The 9,242-nt window shown below is 48.1% G+C and overlaps 1 pseudogene; it reads right to left on the reverse strand.

Annotated features, from left to right (window-relative positions):
* Positions 1-237: 237 nt before the first annotated feature.
* Positions 238-5,747, reverse strand: LOC121277797 (annotated as a pseudogene).
* Positions 5,748-9,242: the final 3,495 nt, after the last annotated feature.

The raw sequence follows: 9,242 nt of genomic DNA on the forward strand, positions 1-9,242 counted from the left end.
TGTTATGTGCTGGCTAAAAAAGTTCTCTTGAATGCAGTTCAAGAATTTTGCGCCCTCTGTGATCTTCACGTTCTTTGTAGCCCAATTGATATTAGGGTAGTTGAAATCCCCAATGGTTATTGCCCTATTGTTTTTTTTACAAAAAAAAATGGATTTTATTGTACATGACCAGTATGACAAATTGCTGGAAACAATTACACTCAGTCTATCGGTAGCTTTGAGTCGTGCAGATTCTTATTAGATTGGAGTGCCCTCTGCTTCTTTCTTCAAATCCAGGTTTTTAAAATAATCCTTTGGAAAGTGGCGATTTCTTTCTAGATCAATCGTCGGCTCCTCTCCTATAGGTTCCACAGCTTTCTGTAGCTGAACCAGTATCGAGACACGAAGTAAAGGAGGACAAGAGACATGGCCAATACTCATGTCAGGAACAGGTGTGATGCTCTTGAAAGCTCCTTCTTCATGTTTCTGTACCAGATGCCAATCACGGTACATAACCTATTTCTTTCACCGTATCGTCAGTCTTTCCTCTGAATGTTAGCACTCCCTATGCTTTCCCACGGTCCATATCCTGGGCCGTGTAATCTGCCTAGACCTTGGTGATGGTCCAGTAACAGGGCTCATCGTTGGGAAGGAGCCAGGACTTCTTGGTGACGAGGCGGCCAATGCCAAAGAGGTCGACGAGCTGGAAGAGGCAGTTCTCGATGTGGATGATCCGGTGAGCCAGGAACTGAACATCAAGCCATTGTTTCCTGGACTGTCACTGACCTCATCTCCTCTGGGGATCTCCCTCCCACAGCTTCCAACCTGATAGTCGCCCAACCTCGGACGGCCCGCTTCTATCTCCTACCCAAAATCCACAAACAGAACTGCCCCGGTAGACCGATCGTCTCAGCTTGCTCCTGCCCCACAGAACTCATTTCTCGTTATCTTGACTCCCTTCTCTCTCCCCTTGTCCAGTCCCTTCCCACCTACATCCGTGATTCCTCTGACACCTTACGTCACATCAACAATTTCCAGTTCCCTGGCCCCAACCGCTTCCTCTTCACCATGGACGTCCAATCCCTCTACACCTCCATCCCCCACCAGGATGGTCTGAGTGCCCTTAGCTTCTTCCTCGAACAGAGGCCCGAACAATCCCCATCCACCACTACTCTCCTCCGTCTGGCTGAACTTGTTCTCACACTGAACAATTTCTCCTTCAACTCCTCTCACTTCCTCCAAATAAAAGGTGTGGCTATGGGTACCCGCGTGGGCCCCAGCCATGCCTGTCTCTTTATGGGGTATGTGGAACATTCCTTGTTGCAGTCCTACTCCGGCCCCCTTCCACAACTCTTTCTCCGGTACATCGATGATTACTTCGGTGCCGCTTCATGCTCTCGTCAGGACTTGGAAAAATTTATTAATTTTGCTTCCAATCTCCACCCCTCCATCATTTTCACGTGGTCCATCTCTGACACTTCCCTTCCCTTCCTTGACCTCTCTGTCTCAATCTCTGGTGATAGACTGTCCACCAATATCCATTACAAACCCACCGACTCCCACAGCTATCTCGACTACAGCTCCTCACACCCTGCTTCCTGTAAGGACTCCATCCCATTCTCTCAATTCCTTCGCCTCCGTCGCATCTGTTCCGATGATGCTACATTCAAAAACAGTTCCTCTGACATGTCCTCCTTCTTCCTTAACCGAGGTTTTGCCACCCACGGTCGTTGACAGGGCCCTCAACCGTGTCCGGCCCATCTCCCGCGCATCCGCCCTCACGCCTTCTCCTCCCTCCCAGAAACATGATAGGGTCCCCCTTGTCCTCACTTATCACCCCACCAGCCTCCGCATTCAAAGGATCATCCTCCGCCATTTCCGCCAACTCCAGCATGATGCCACCACCAAACACATCTTCCCTTCACCCCCCTTATCGGCATTCCGTAGGGATCGCTCCCTCCGGGACACCCTGGTCCACTCCTCCATCACCCCCTACTCCTCAACCCCCTCCTATGGCACCACCCCATGCCCACGCAAAAAATGCAATACCTGCCCCTTCACTTCCTCTCTCCTCACCGTCCAAGGACCCAAACACTCCTTTCAAGTGAAGCAGCATTTCACTTGCATTTCCCCCAACTTAGTCTACTGCATTCGTTGCTCCCAATGTGGTCTCCTCTACATTGGAGAGACCAAACGTAAACTGGGCGACCGCTTTGCAGAACACCTGCGGTCTGTCCGCAAGAATGACCCAAACCATCTGTCACTTGCCATTTCAACACTCCACCCTGCTCTCTTGCCCACATGTCTGTCCTTGGCTTGCTGCATTGTTCCAGTGAAGCCCAACGCAAACTGGAGGAACAACACCTCATCTTCCGACTAGGGACTTTACAGCCTTCTGGACTGAATATTGAATTCAACAACTTTAGGTCGTAAGCTCCCTCCCCCATCCCCACCCCCTTTCTGTTTCCCCCTTCCCTTTTTTTCCAATAAATTATAAAGATTTTCCTTTTCCCACCTAATTCCATTTTATATAAAAAAACCCCACTAGAGCCATACCTTGAGTGCCCTACCATCCATTCTTAATTAGCACATTCGTTTAGATAATATCACCAACTTTAATTTTAACACCTATGTGTTCTATTGTACTATTGTCGTTGACATCTTTTGATGATCTGCTTCTATCACTGCTTGTTTGTCCCTACAACCACACACCCCCCCCCCCCCCACCTCTCTGTCTCTCTATCTCTCCACCCCCCACACACACACCTTAAACCAGCTTATATTTCAACTCTTTCTTGGACTCGAACGCAAGTTCTGTCGAAGGGTCATGAGGACTCGAAACGTCAACTCTTTTCTTCTCCGCCGATGCTGCCAGACCTGCTGAGTTTTTCCAGGTAATTCTGTTTTTGTTTTGGATTTCCAGCATCCGCAGTTTTTTTGTTTTTATTTTTTGTTTTTAGCTTCCTACCACTGCCTGGCTGCCTTGTGCCCTCATAATCCAGGGCGTAGTGCTCGCTGTCCCAGGGCCGTTGCTTCAAAGCCCAGCACCTTGCGGGCTAGTGGGTCGATGGGTCGGACTCTCTATTTTTGCACTCAGAAATTTGTCTACATATTTGCTCTTCTAACTCCCTTCCACTATTTGGGGGTCTATAGTGCAATCCTAACAGTGTAGTTACCCCTTTTTTATTTCTGAGCTCAGCCCGTATGGCCTCATTTGATGCCTCATTTATTATATCATCCCTCTTCATGGCTGTAACTGATTCTTTAGTCAATGATTCCACACCCTCACCTTGTTTATTCCTCTCCCTATCCTTCCTGAGAGCTCTGTATCCAGAGATGTTGAGCTGCCACTTTGCAAGTTTCCATTATAGCGATGAAGCAGAGACAGGAGAAATTGTCATGGGAATGGAGGAAACGCAGACACAAATATTTTGGGCTGGATTTTCTCTCCCAAGGTGGGTAACTCAACACACCAGCCTTGGGGGGAAAAAAATGCCCTGAAAAGCACGATTTTCATTCTTGTGGGGGCAGGTGCAGGATGGAATCAGGCCGGCTGCCCTCGGACGTAGATCGGAGGGAATTCAGAGCATTGAGGAGAGCTTGTTAAAAGGCCGTCCCTAATTCTCTGGGACTTCATTCCCATTGTTTTTTTTAAATATTAGGCCAATTAACACCCATTCCTCACAACCCCTCACCCCACCACCCACTCCCCATGCCCCATCCATGCCATCCCATGCCACCCATGACCCCTTGTATCCAGCTTAACTCCAACCCATGCCAACTCACCCACTAACCTTGGCCCATTATAGCCTCCATGCCAAGTTAATACCAGCTCATTCCAAACTATGCCTCGGCCCACCCCCATGACCCCCGCCCACCACTCCTCACCCAGTATCCAGACCTCAGGAGCCATGCTGAGATGAAATTTAGAAAAGGTCCGAGTATACACGACAGAGTTCACTACATAAAAAACACAGACCCATTCATGAAAACCTATTCGATAGACTTAAATCCCCGGAAATGTAGATGTACTTCTATTTCCAGGTACTATCTACCATTTTTAAAGGTCCAGAACTCTGTGAAAATCTGTCTCTTTGTGCCTGTCTTCAGAGTGGAAGACACAAATTAAATACCAGAAATAGAGGGTAAAGCGGGGCTAATAACAACAAGGAACATAACGTACTTAATATCACCAGAGAAAAAGTATTTAAGCAACTTAAGACAGAATTTTTCCCTCGTTAGACCCGACCTGAGCGAGAGTAAGATATTGAGCAATGACATCGGGCAGGTGTCCCGATGTCTTCGCACATTCCCACGATCTTTCACTCCACGGATGTGCGCGGGTGCCAGAGCAGCGCCCGCCATTAACTGACAGGCCACTTAAGGCCCTTAAAAATGCAATTGTTTGAGATTTTTCATTGCCCGTGCGATTTTCTCCTCATCACATGGACAAAACGGGCAGGCGGCCAGCCAACATTTCCACAAACCGCATCCAAGGGCCGGATAAAAATGAGTCAGCAGCATTGTCAGTGTGAGTAGTGAGGAGTTTTGGAGATAGTTTGCAGCTAGTTGCTTACTGGTGTTTGGCAGCTTCGTCTCTGTTCGGGGCTTCATTCTTAGCGTTTCCAGGCCTCATTTCAGGACTCGTTGCTGTCTGCAAGGCCCTCGGAGGATTCAGATCATCTGGACCCTTCCAGGTATCAGACAGCCTTCCCTGGTAACGGGGATTGTGGTCTCAGCTGGGGGAAATCCCTCTGAGGAGGAAGAGAGGAGCAGAGGGGAGGGTAGGCCATGTGTTCCTAAGCAGCTTCCAGGGGAGGGACCTGTGGAAGGAGAGGTGCAGGCACAAGGGGCACAGGGCCAGCAGGTAGCCCGGGGCAGAAGGCGCCGCAGAAGATGCCGCTATCCTGCTGCCAGTGTTTACTTGGCTCCACAAGGCCGGTGGTAGAGAGGGCCACAGGTTTTCTCAAAATGTGCTTCCGATGCCTGGATCATTCAGGGGGGTGATCTACAATAGCCCCCAGAGCAAGTGTCACTGATAGTGGTTGCATGCTGTGCCCTCCACAATCTGGCACTGGCAAGGGACCCACTGGAGGAAGAGGATCTTGGCGCAGCTGCACAGGCCACAAATGATGAGTTCAGTGGCGAGTGGGAAGATGAACATGGTGAGGAGAATGCTGAGGGTGTGGGGCCAGGGTTATCCGTTGAAGAGGTGGCTCATGATGCCTCTCTGCCACCCAAGAACAGAGACAGAGAAGCATTACAATATAAGTTATGACACTCAGTCCAAGCAACCAGAGCTCACCCCCTTGGCCAGCTCCAGCGTGATTGAAAGTTGGCACTCAGACTTTAGCATTGCTGAGGTCCACGGGGGCATGGCCATGTCTTAACACTTCTGCACACTGACCTATGCCAACACGGTACTCACCCTGCCTGAGCGCAGCTGGTGATTGAAGCGTTTCCAGCACTGCACCCCTGTGCGCCACAGCACATCATGACTGCTCACCCAGGATGCCACCTCCTCCCATGCCCTCTTGGTGAGGTGTGGTGGACTCCTCTTCCCATCCCTAGGGACAAGGGTGTCCCTCCTGGCAGCCACTTCCTCCAGTAGAATGGCAAGGCACTCGTCGGAAAAGCTGGTGGGGGTGGTGGTGGGGTAGGGGTGGGGGGGGGGGTGGTGGCGAGTGCCCACTTGACTGCCTTCGTACCTGGTGTTTGCTGCCACACTCGAATGCATCATCCAAATGGCAGCCTTTCTGGGCCTTCATTATACCCGCTGCTGGGTCACCATTGGACCCAGCGGCTAACAGGCCCCTGCCCCTGCTCAGCCCTTCCTGGCTAGTTACGAGCTGCGTCTCACGCTGCGCCCCATCTGATGAGGGCAAAATTCAGCCCTTAAAGATCTGAAATCTGACAAATCCCCCAGGAAATGATAGCCTACATCTTAGGTGTTCTAAAAGAAGTAGCTTCAGAGGTAGTGATATTGGGTATGATTTTCCAATGTTGCCTCGAGTCTAGAATAATCCCAACGGATTGGAAGTTAGCAATGTAACTCTGCTTTTCAAGAAAGGAGGCAGAGAGAAGATAGGGACCTACAGGCCTGTTAGCCTGGAATCAGTTGTCAGGACAATGCTGGAATCTATCTAGCTCAGTTGGCTAGATGGCTAGGTGTGGATCAGATTAATGCCAACAGCACAGGGTCTGATCCCTGTCCCTATCGAAGTAGATTCAAAGCCTCCCTCCTCACCCTACCTATAGTAAAAAAATTATTGCACCTTGCAATGGTTCAGTGAATAACTGCTAAGGATCCTCCCTTCAGGCTGAGAACTGAAGAAAAAGAAACTTGCATTGAAGGCAGTGCGGTGAAGGATCATTAGGTTGGTTCCTGCGATGAGAGGGTATGCAGCTGAGTAATGTGATGTGCAGCTGAGTAAGTTGGGCATATACTGTGCGGAATTTGGAAGAATGAGGGGTAATCTCATTGGAACATACAGGATTCTGAAGGGGCTTGACAAGATAGATATTGAGACATTGTACCTCCTGGCTGGGGAATCTAGAACACAGGGGTACAGTCTCAGGATAAAAGGTTGATCACTTAGGACTGAGATGAGGAGAAATTTCTTCACTCAAAGAATTGTGAATCTTTAGAGCCCTCTACCCCAGTGTAGATACTCCATTGTTGAATAAATTTAAGGCTGAGATAGATTTATGGTCTCCCAGGCTAAGGGATATGAGGAGCTGGTGAGAAAGTGGAATTAAGGCTCATCATCAACCATGATCATATTAAACGGAGAAGCAGGGTCCTATTTCTTATGCTCCCCACCCCCAGAGTTATTGGTATTTATCCATTCTGAATGTTTATAATGGCAATGTCTCTTATATTCTAGAGTTTAGCATTACTTTTCTCTTACTGGAGTACGCAGTATCCAAAGTTTTATTGTGTTTGGCTAACTCAATTGTCAATTGACATGAAACACCCGCAGAATTTTTCACTAGAAAAAGTATAGCTAAGAAATCTGAAAGGCAGCCCATAACAACAAGCACAAACCTGCTCTTGCAACAGTTCAAGTCTCTATGTCCAACAGGACAGGAGAAACAATAAGTTTAGCTTCTAACAGGATTAACTGTGGCATCAATCAAATCTTGCTGGTGTGACACATTTTGAATAGAGCTTCACCTTCATTGGACTGAATTTAGTGCAGGTGTCAGGCTTCCCACCCGCCGGCTGGCGAAAGCCCCATGTTATCTTTTTTCGGGAATGCCCACTGAATTAAATGCCAATTGAGCACTTGCAGCAGCAGGCCTTCCCAGGATCAAGGATCCCGCGAGCAGAAGTCCTGCCCACCGAGAACTGCCGATCAACCAGTGGCTTGCAGCTCTTCATTGCTCGGTAGCACCACTGGGAAGGTGGTGGCAGCTGCCGGTAATGTACCTACCTGAGTTGAGGGGGTGGGGGATGGGATGTCAGCAGCCAAGGGAAAGGGGGTGGCTTTCAAAACCCACCCCATCCCCCCCCCCCATTTCCTCAGGCACTGAGTGCCCTTGAACAAGACCCCCCCCCCACCACCCGCCCACATGCACTTCCGACAGGGCATGATGTTCAAGCTTTCTGCATGACGAATCCTCCACCCAGCACTAGGCGAATACCAGCAGAGGCAGGATGAGGCCCTTAAGACATTAATTGCCCGCTTAAGGGCCTCAACTGGTGGTGGGACTGCCATCCTAGAGGCCTTCCCTTCCCGGACTTAATCAGGACAGAGGTGGGAAGGTGGTGGGTAGGGGGTCCCCACCTGCCCACTCTCATGCCAATAAATTCGGCATGGGGAAGGGTACTAATTCTGCCCATTGCTTCATTTCTTTGCAATGCAGCTGAATGCGTGCCCACTGATTCTTGAGGTGGTCTTGCAGCGATTTATCTGTTTACGTTTCTGGGGTAAGCTGATAATATTCAGCAAATCATTTTTAAACATAATGCTTTGAACTCACTTGAAAGCTAGCTTTAATTATACATTTTCACGAATCTTTTTTTTTTGCTAATCATCTCTTCTGTGGAACCTTGTGAAATGTTTTTTTGAAAATGCACAAAGACAACAGTCAGAAACAGTTATTAAAAACAAAAAAAACTGCGGATGCTGGAAATCCAAAACAAAAACAGAATTACCTGGAAAAACTCAGCAGGTCTGGCAGCATCGGCGGAGAAGAAAAGAGTTGATGTTTCGAGTCCTCATGACCCTTCAACAGAACTGAGTGAATATTAGAAGAGGGGTGAAATATAAGCTGGTTTAAGGTGGGGGGGATGGGGGAGAGAAGTGGGGGGGGTGGCGGTGGTGTAGTTGTAGGGACAAGCAAGCAGTGATAGGAGCAGATAATCAAAAGATGTCACAGACAAAGGAACAAAGAAGTGTTGAAGGTGGTGATATTATCTAAACAAATGTGCTAATACAGTTCCTTGTTCAATATGGTAGTTACCTCCCCCCAAAAAATTAACCAGATTCATTAACCATCTAGAAAAAAGATGTAAAAACAAAAAAACTGAGGATGCTGGAAATCCAAAACAAAAACAGAATTACCTGGAAAAACTCAGCAGGTCTGGCAGCATCGGCGGAGAAGAAAAGAGTTGACGTTTCGAGTCCTCATGACCCTTCAACAGTTCTGTTGAAGGGTCATGAGGACTCGAAACGTCAACTCTTTTCTTCTCCGCCGATGCTGCCAGACCTGCTGAGTTTTTCCAGGTAATTCTGTTTTTGTTTTAGAAAAAAGATGATCGAGTAGAAGTCTTTAAAATTATGACGGGTTTAGGCATGGAGAAGATGTTCCACTTGTAGGCGAGTTCAAGGTTAGAGGCCATAAGCATAAGACAGTCACTAATAAATTCAGTAGGGAATCCAGGAGAAATGTCTTTACTCAGAGAGTGATGAGAATGTGGAATTCACCACGACATGAAATGGTTGAGATGAGTAATATAGATGCATTTAAAGGAAATCTATATAGATACATGAAGGAAAAAGAAATGGTACACAGAGAGGTGATAAGGTAGAAGGAGGTTCATTTGTGGCATAAACACTGGCATATTGTGGCGAATGGCCCATTTCCATGCTGTAAATCTATGCAATTCTATGCCATGCTGTTCAAATCCATGCTGACTCAGCTAATATTTGTCTAAGTGCCCAGTCTCTTTGTCCCTGACGATAGATTCCATTATCGTCCTCACAACTTCTGTTAAACTGACAGGTCTGAAGTTACCTGGTTTCTACCTCCCGCTC

This window comes from Carcharodon carcharias, chromosome 5 (genome assembly GCF_017639515.1).
Source record: "Carcharodon carcharias isolate sCarCar2 chromosome 5, sCarCar2.pri, whole genome shotgun sequence".
Taxonomy (NCBI): Eukaryota; Metazoa; Chordata; class Chondrichthyes; order Lamniformes; family Lamnidae; genus Carcharodon; species Carcharodon carcharias.